At 46.6% G+C, this 9517-nt stretch overlaps 1 long non-coding RNA gene across 1 annotated transcript; it reads right to left on the bottom strand.

The window, feature by feature from the left end:
• Nucleotides 1-5532: 5532 nt before the first annotated feature.
• LOC309828979 lies at nucleotides 5533-8513 on the bottom strand. The gene is made up of 3 exons (XR_014297377.1): nucleotides 8405-8513; nucleotides 7091-7134; nucleotides 5533-5611 (listed from the first exon to the last, which is right to left on the bottom strand). It is a non-coding gene; the product is annotated as an uncharacterized lncRNA (long non-coding RNA).
• Nucleotides 8514-9517: the final 1004 nt, after the last annotated feature.

Genomic DNA, 9517 nt, shown 5'->3' with positions numbered 1-9517 from the left:
GCAGCCCTGTACCGCAGGCCCTCACACTTTCTTTCTTTCTTGAAGAAACACAAAACCCTTGAGATTCATGTACTGTATGATGGAGAAAAAAAAAGTACCTAATGTTCCCCCCCAAAAAGATAGTATATTTTGTACTTTGTAAAGTGTTCATTAAAATGGAAGAAAAAAAATGAAAAAACAAAAGATTTAATATGATTAAAACCACTGCTTCCTTCAAACAGTGTAGTACCAACATAAAGATAGACATACAGACCAACAGAACAGACTATAGACTAGAGAGCCTAGGAATAAAGCCGCACATATATGGTCAGTTGATTTTCAACAAGGATGCCAAAATCCATTCAATGAGGGAAAAGACAGTCTTCTCAATAAATGGTACTGGGACAACTGGATAGCCACATGCAAAAGATTGAAGTTGCACCCTTACGTTACACCATGTACAAAAATTAACTCAAATAGATTAAAGACCTAAACATAAGAGCTAAAACTATAAAAATGTTAGAAAAAAACACAGGGGAAAAGCTTTACGCCATTGTATTTGGCAATAATTTCTTGGATATGACACAAAAGCACAGGCAACAAAGAAAAAATTGACAAATCTGACTTCAACAAAATTTACAACATTTGTGCATCAAAGGACACTAACAAGAGAGTGAAAAGACAACCCACTGAATGGGAGAAAATATTTACAAATCATATATCTCATAAGAGATTAATATTCTGAGAATATAAAGAACTCCTACAACTCAACAACAAACAAGCAACCCAATCCAAAAATGAAGAAAGGCTGTGAATAGACATTTCTCCAAAGAAGATGTACGAATATCAATAAGTCCATGAAAAGATGTTTAACATCCCTAGTCATTAGGGAAATGCAAATTAAAACCACAATGAAATACTACTTCAGAGCAAGTAAGATGACAATTAAAACAAAACAGAAAATAACAAGTGTTGGCAAGGATGTGGAGAAATTAGGACGCTTGGCACTGCTGGTGGGAATGCAAAATCGTGCAGCTGCTGTGGAAAACAGTTTGGTGGTTTCTCAAGAAGTTAAACATAGGATTACCATATGATCTAGCAATTTCAGTTCTAGGTTTATAGCCAAAAGAATTGAAAGCAGGGACTCAAATGGTTATTTGTACACCAACGTTCATAGCAGTGTTATTCCCAATAGTCAAAAGGTAGAAACAACACAAATGTCCATCAACAGATAAGTGGATAGACAAAATATATTATATACATAAAATGAAATCGTAACTTTAAAAAAGAATACAATTTTGATACATGCTACAACATGGATGAACCTGGGAAACATTATGTTAAGGAAAATAAGCCAGACACAAAAGGACAAATATTGTATGATTCCACTTGGATAAGGTACCTAGAATAGGCCAATTCATAGACAGAAAGTAGAACAGAGGTTACCGGGGGCTGGGGGACACAGAAGAAATAGGGAGTTATTGTTTAATAGGTATAGAGTTTGTTTGAGATGATGAAAAAGCTCTGAAAATGGAAGAGGTGATGGTTGCACATTGTGATTGTACTTGATGCCACTGAATGTACACTTCAAAATGGTTAAAAGAGTAAGTTTTGTTATGTATATTTTACTACACACAAGAAGCAAAACCAGAAACCACTGCTTCCTAACCACCAAACAAATGATGCTGCTGTTAGCAAACGAGAGCCTTGTGTGTAACAGCCCGATACCATGATACTTCCCTTAGCACCAACATCTCAGATGCACACCCATTTTGTTGATGTGGAGGCACAATTTACAAAGAACACTTCATTCTGATATTCTACCAATAGTGGCTGGAATACTGCTTGAGCTATTTCCTACACTGAGTTCTGTTTAAAACATTGTGCTGAGTTTTAGGGATGTAAATATAAAATTTTCTTATTTAAATATTGGCCAGAAAATGTTGCGTTGAGAGATAAGAAAGTTGTGTGATGTTCTGGTATTGAAAACCAAGAGGATTCTCGTGGGGAATGTCTCACAAAGTATGAATTACAGACCTTCCAAACTAAGAGAAGCAAAATCAAGAATAAAGAAAACTAAACCATTAAAATAGAAGGCTTAGAAGGAGACAAAATGCATAGAGAAAGCATAGTAAATGTAAAACACAAAATTAGATGGTAGAAATAAGTTCACATTGATCAATAATCACAATAAATGTAAACAGATCAATGTTTACTTATTATAAGACAGAGACTTTAATATTGGATTTTTTTTATGAAGCTTTTTGATTTTTACAAAAGACACTCCAAAAACATAATGACAGAAAGACTAAAGATAAAAGACTATACTTCAGGAAAATACTAGTCAAAAGAATGCTAGTATGCATCTGTAATAATAACTTCATCTCAATATATGTAGCAAAAAATCAATAGACTCACAAGGAGAAACTGGTAAATCAGCAATCATAATGGGAGATTTTCCTCCCCAACATTTTCGGGCTTAGTTGCTCTGCGGCATGTGGGATCTTCCCGGACCACGGCTCGAACCTCTGTCCCCTGCATTGGCAGGCAGATTCTTAATCACTGCACCACCAGGGAAGTCCCAATAATGGGAGATTTTAACACACTTCTCAGAAATGCATGGATCAAGCAGACAGAAAAAAAAAAAAGAGTAATGATCTACAAAATGTGAACAATGCAATGAACAGACTTGAGCTAACAGACATAGAAAGAACTTCCTTCCATTAACAGGGAAAGCATATTCTTTAAAAGCACAGTTATGAAAATGAACCATGTACTAGGCCTCAAAGTGATATTCCACAGACTCCAAAGTATGAATATCACACAGACCACATTCTCTGACCACAAAGCTAGCAAACCCATCTTGCCATGGCTTGGGAAGATCTTGCTTGGGCATGGAGCCAGCCATGGATGGGAAAGCAGGGTCCATGGGTAGATGTTAACTCCCAACCCTATCACATGAGCTGCTGGATCCTACTGGAACCTATTCCTGCTTATGCCAGTTTTTATTGGGTCTCTGTCATTTGCAACCCAAGAGTTCTGAATAAAACAGATACTTCCCAGGTGAGACATGGTACAGCTATGAAGGCATCTTGTTATTGAATGAACAAATTCTTCACATGTAAAGTTTGTTTCAAGTACAGAGCCCATTATTTCATCACCCATGAAAGAATACATACTTTTTAACGATGTGCTCTTTATAGATGAAACAACTGAGATTCCAAAAGTTGAATGGGGCTTCCCTGGTGGCGCAGTGGTTGAGAGTCCGCCTGCCGATGCAGGGGACACAGGTTCATGCCCCGGTCTGGGAAGATCCAACATGTCGCGGAGCGGCTAGGCCCGTGAGCCATGGCCGCTGAGCCTGCGCGCCCGGAGCCTGTGCTCCGCAACGGGAGAGGCCACAACAGTGAGAAGCCCGCGTACCGCCAAAAAAAAAAAAAAAAAAAAAAAAGTTGAATGACTCATTTAATATCACAGCTCCAGCGAGCCCATTCACATGGCTCTGAAAATCTCTGAGTGAACCTCTGTCATTCTAATTCTACTCCATCTGTTTCCTTGTTCCTGCACTAGGCAGTGAGTTCCTCCAGGGCAGAGACCGGGTCTTCCTCATCTTTGTGTCCCCACTGCACAGCAAAGGACCTGTCAAGTAGAAGATGTCACTGACATTAGCCGAGTGGCTGAAGGAATGAATGACTTGATTATCAAGTCAAAGAGCAAGATTTAATGTGTGAGGTTGAGGGAGGAAAGAGAAAGAAATGGCCTTCCTTAGGACTCTTTCAGGGACATGAGACAGAAAACTAATTCAAACCATTGTAAAGAAAAGAGGGGGATTTAAGAAAACCATAGAAAGACAGGCATAACTTTCACCACAGGCTCTTAAAAGTATTAAGAACCTCTTCGGACTTCCCTGATGGTGCAGTGGTTAAGAATCCGTCTGCCAATGCAGGGGACACGGGTTCAAGCCCTGGTCCGGGAAGATCCCAAATGCCATGGAGCAACTAAGCCCGTGTGCCACAACTACTGAGCCTGTGCTCTAGAGCCCGCAAACCACAACTGCTGAGCCCTAGTGCCACAACTACGGAAGCCTGCACACTTAGAGCCCATGCTCAGCAACAAGAGAAGCCACTGCAATGAGAAGCCGGCACACCGTAACGAAGAATAACTCCCGCTCGCTGCAACTAGAGAAGGCCCGCACACAGCAATGAAGACCCAACGCGGCCATTAAAAAAAAAAAAGAAACTCTTCATCTCTCTGAGGATATGTTGGCCTATTCTCTTGGTCTCTGCCATGGGACGGTGAACATGTAGCATCCTTACAGCTTATAATCCAAGGAATGAAGAGCTGAGACTTGAACCCAGATGGTCTGATGCCAGTAACCACATGATACGGAAATAAAAAGGAAACCCGGGTGGTTGAGAAGAATTGGATCCACTCTACAGAATAATCTATACGGCATGGTAGTTAAGAATGTGGGCTCTACCTAGGGATAAATACCAGCTGTTTCACTTGCTAGAGGTGTGATTTTGGGGAAGTAATTTTTTTTCTTTTTGGCCATGCCTCGCGGCATGTAGGATCTTACTTCCCCAGCCAGGGATCAAACCTGTGCCCCCTGCAGTGGAAGTGCAGAATCTTAACCACTGGACTGCCAGGGAAGTCCCTGGGGAAGTAATTTAACTTCTGTGTCCTCGTCTGTAAAATGGGCATACCTCATTGTCCTCGTGTGTAAAATAGTTCATGTCTGTATTAGTTTGCTAGGGCTACCATTATAAAATACTACAGGCTGCGTGGCTTAAACAACAGATATTTATCTTCTCACAGTTCTGGAGGCTAAAAGTCCAAGATCAAGGTGTTAGCAAGTTTGATTTCTTCTGAGGCCCCTCAGAAGGTGGCTCCTTTCTTGCTATGTTCCCCATGGTCATCATCTAGCCTCTGTCCTAATCTCCTCTTAAAAGGACACCAGTGTGGGCTTCCCTGGTGGCGCAGTGGTTGAGAGTCCGCCTGCCAATGCAGGGGACATGGGTTCGTGCCCTGGTCCGGGAAGATCCCACATGCCGTGGAGCGGCTGGGCCCGTGAGCCATGGCCGCTGAGCCTGCGCGTCCAGAGCCTGTGCTCCGCAATGGGAGAGGCCACATGAGAGGCTCGCGTACCGCAAGAAAAAAAAAAAAAAGGACACCAGTGATACTGGATTAGGGCCCACCCATATCACCTCACTTTACCTTAATCACCTCTTTAAAGGCCCTATCTCCAAATAGTCACATTGTGAGGTACTGGGAGTTAGGACTTGAACATATGAATTTGGGGGTGGGGGAGAGGGATATAATTCAGCCCATAACACTACCTCTTAGGGTTATTGTGAAGATTAAATGAGATAATATATCTAAAGCAAAAATCAGGGGAGCTGGAATGCTGTAAGAGCTTAATAACCGTTCAAGGTAACTGAACATTTACTTTAGGCATAAGGGTATCTGACAGGTCACAAACCTTTCTCTGCTAGGATATTGGCTGGAAGTGCCCTGGGGGCTTCTCTCATCCAGGTCCAGGATCATCTTTGCCTTATGGTCTAAAGTTCCCAACTTGAGCTCACAACTGTTCTGTTCTGTTCTTCCTGTGGAGAGTTCTCAGACTTCCTTTCTGTAGGAAAGGAAGACTCCCCAAGGTTAGTCTTGAAAACGAGGAGACATTCTGTCCCAGCTACTCATAGCTCTGAGAGTGCCTTTCCAATACCACTATAATTTCTACTCCTTGGGCAAGCCACTTATTAAAATTTAATGACAATCACTTACATTTATAAAGCCATTTTCAGTTTACAAAGCTCTTTTCCGTGCATTCTCTCTCGATCCTCATAACATTTGTAGGAAGGAAGGATGTTTTTCTCTATTTTATAAATGAAGAAAATGAGGCTGTGAGGAGTAGCATCATTGTCCTAGGTCATACAGTGGCAGAGATGCACCTCAAATTTTTGCTTTGGGTTCCAATATGTCAGGACTAGCTCACCCTTTCAGGCATTTTTCTACAATATAAATAATCCAGTACACCAGTCCAGGTTGGGGGAGATGTAGGTAAATTATTTGGGACTATTTTGACCGGAAGTGACAAAAACCCAACACAAACTGGCTTCAGCAAAAACTGAATTCATTGGTTTACCTAACAGAACAATCCAGAAGCAGGTCTTCAGGCATGGATGGATCCAGGTGCTCAAATTATGTCACCAGGACTGTCTCTTTCCATTTCTTAGCTTCTCTTTGTGTTCACTTTATTCTTAGACAATCTCTCTGCTTGGGGTGTCAAAGATGCCCCCCTGTGGTTGAAGCTGAAGCCCCAGCTCAACAAACTCAGTAAACGGGGAACAATCTCTTTCTCGTAAACTGCAACAAATGACCTGGATATCATTCTCAGCTATTTGGCTTGGCTTATGGGCCCACCCAGACGCAATCGTTGTGTCTAGAACAATGGAATATGTTCATTCTCCAGGCCTGATCATTTGCCCGGTTCTGGAGAGGAGTAGGGTGAGTCTCACCAAATCCAGGGCCTGAGTGAGGGGGAAAGGAGTTTCTTTAAAGACAAAGTACTGATGTCAGAAGCGGTGTGGGTGGCAGGCAGCTCTCTCCAGGGTGTCATCGCTCTGCAGAGCTAGAACAGAGCAACCAGTGGGGAGCTGGGGGCCCATCTTAGCAAGAACTCTCAGTTCTTCCCTGGAGAGAGAGTAGTAAGTGGACTTCTGTGATTTTTTTTTCCTGGAGTGCCTAGCTTGGCTCAGCAGGATAGGAAAAAAGACAATAATTCATGGCAGAATAAGGAGAAAAGATGGAACTTCTGGCTCCGGTAACTTATATTCAGAACAGTACCCACACCAGGAGCACCCACAGAAGGAGACTTTGAGGTGCCCTTTGAGGATGACTTCCCTCCCCCCTCTTCTCAGCACCTTCTGTCTCCCCATGAAGCTGTGAGCTACAGGAGGGCAGGGACCACATCTGTTTTACCCACCATCTTCTCCCAGGGCCTAGCATAGTGCTGTGTTGGCACATTGCAGGAGCCTATCACATATTTATTGGGTGGATGAAAAAAATTAATGAATCAGGTTGATCACTTGAATTGGTAGGATGGACTCACCTCTTTGTACAAGTCAATCCCTCTCTTTGGCCTCTGTTCTCCATCTGTCAAGTGGGAGAAGGTGTAGAATGAGACTCTCTTCACAGCCCCTTCCAGCTCATGCTTCTGGGATCTTAGGGTTCTCAGGAGACTGTCTGGATGCCTCTTCAAGGAACCAGTGGAAGGGGAAACCAAACTGATTGAACATACTGTCTCAGGTGAGATGACTTCACATGGGTCTGTGGTCCCCAAATTGTGGGGGACTGCACATTTTTTTTTTTTTAATTTTGGAAGGAAATAACACTGCCTGTTTCTTATTTTGCCAAATAAAGCCACTGGCGGGGGGGGGGGGACAACTGTCATTAACTGTCATCACCATTTCTTTAAAAAATGGAATTTTTTATACCAGGAAGGCAGGAAGTACATCATCTCAGAAACAAAACAAATCAAAACAAAAAAACACTCCCTCTACCCCGGGGAAAAAAGACAGGTGGCAACCTCACATGATGATAATTACGTGTGTTTTTTGCACATAGATCTAAATTTCACCAGACTGATCCCTGTGTATGGTCCAGTATTTGGAACCTACTAACAGAGATTATTTTCACCACCCCTCAACACCTGTGAAGTGGGGCTTAATCTGCCCACTTTACAGATGGGGAAATAGCGGTTCAGAGAGCAAGTGCAAGGTCACGGAGACAGTTAAGTAGTAGTCAGAGCTTTCTGGATGACCACCCAGATCATCTTGGCAGATCCTAAGCCAAAAGGTATTTCACTGCAGGGAAGAAATGACCTGCACTGGCTCCCTTGGAGTGTCCCCTCATTTTCTCGGGCCTAACCGCAAACTGCCTGGACTGGTATGCTCCGTTCTTTAACACACCCTCCTGATGTGTCCGCTTCATGCCAGGCACTGGGAGAGTGTAGGGAGAGAAACCAACACGTCTCCAGCCTCCTTTTCTCCTGTTCCCCATACCCACCCCGTGTCCCACTCTCCAGGCCCAGCTCCACACACCGGCGGCCAACGAATCCCCACCGCGGGCGTGGGCCGCTAACAGTTTAGGAGGTTCCCTCTCCCAGAGGTGCTGGCGATTTCCTAAGGAGACTCTGGGAACCTTCAACGCCTCCAAGACCCAAAGGACTGGAAGCGTAACGGTGCCACTCGACAGGCACTGTGGTAGGCTGTACCCGAGGTAATTTGGGAGCAAGGGATCAGTTCAAACGCGGTGAACTAACACCCTGTTCTGCCCCTGCAGCGTTCCCATGGGCTTTGCGTGGACCCACAATCGCTCAGCTCCGGCCGGAAGGAGGGGGGTCCCCCAAATTAGAAGGCCTTACTGTGGCGGGGGTTTACTGCTCCGGCTGGGGGACCCGCAGGGACCGTGCCGACCCCTCTCCGGGACTGGCGGACACCCGAGCTCCCTTTCCTGTTCCGCTCCGCCCCGCACGCCGGCGGCAGGAACGCGCCTCCGTCGGGCCGCGCCGGTGCCCGAGAGCTCGCGCCTCCGCGCGGGAGCGCGCCCCGGGGAGAGCCCGAGCAAGATGGAGGCCGCGCCGAGGCCGCCGCCTGGGCCCGGGAAGCCGCCGCTCGGAGCGCCGAGCCGCGGCGCCTAGGCCGTGGCAGTCCCGGACCCACTGCTCCGGACCGGGCCCAGGTTGGTCTCCCCGCACCCCCTTCCCGCGGCCGCAGCCTCCGCGTGCGTCCGGCCTGGGCGCGCGGCAGCCGCCCCCCCCATCCCTGGCCCTACCCGGGCCCGGCCGCTCCCCCGCGCCCCGGGGACAGCCCCTGCCCACTGCCCGCCCCTCGCGGCTCGGGCTGCCTGCCGGCGCCTGTCCCTCGTCCCCTTGGCCTTCAAAACCTCTCTCCCTGTAGCCCTGGCCCGCCAAACGTAGGCTCCCCCGAGCCCTGTCTTCTGAGGGACCCTCCCAACCCCCCCGCCCCCTGTTCAGACCCTGCGGCTCCGGCCCCCGATGTCCCTCTAGCCTCATCCTGGTTCCTGCACTTCGCCCTCCCTGTCCCAGCCCCCATATCACCTTCCCAGTCCCCTGGCACTAACCCCTTACATCCCTTTCTTACCCCCTCGTAGAAGCGCCCACCCCCCTCTCCACAGCCCCTTTCTAGACACCCAATACCAGACCTCCTTTTACCCCGAACACCAGCCCCCAGATTCCCTTCCGAGCTCCCTGTAAAACCCCGCTGCTAATTCTCCGCTGCCGGTCTCCAGCCTCCATTCCATCTCCCCACGGTCCCCTCTTACTTCGCCGGTACCAGCCCCCAAGCCCCCTCCCCAACGCCACCGTAACCACTTTCTAGCGCCCCGCCTCCAGCTCTCCTGTGCTCATTCCAGCTCCCTCATCCCAGCCCCCCAACTTTCACATGGCCTCTTCCTATGTCCCCGAATTGGAGATCTTTGCCAGTCTCCCCCTACCCTGACACCTTCCCGATACTCT

The sequence above is a fragment of the Grampus griseus genome (assembly GCF_964374135.1).
Source record: "Grampus griseus genome assembly, chromosome: 10".
In the NCBI taxonomy this organism is placed as follows: Eukaryota; Metazoa; Chordata; class Mammalia; order Artiodactyla; family Delphinidae; genus Grampus; species Grampus griseus.
This window is presented reverse-complemented; position numbering and strand designations above follow the sequence as displayed.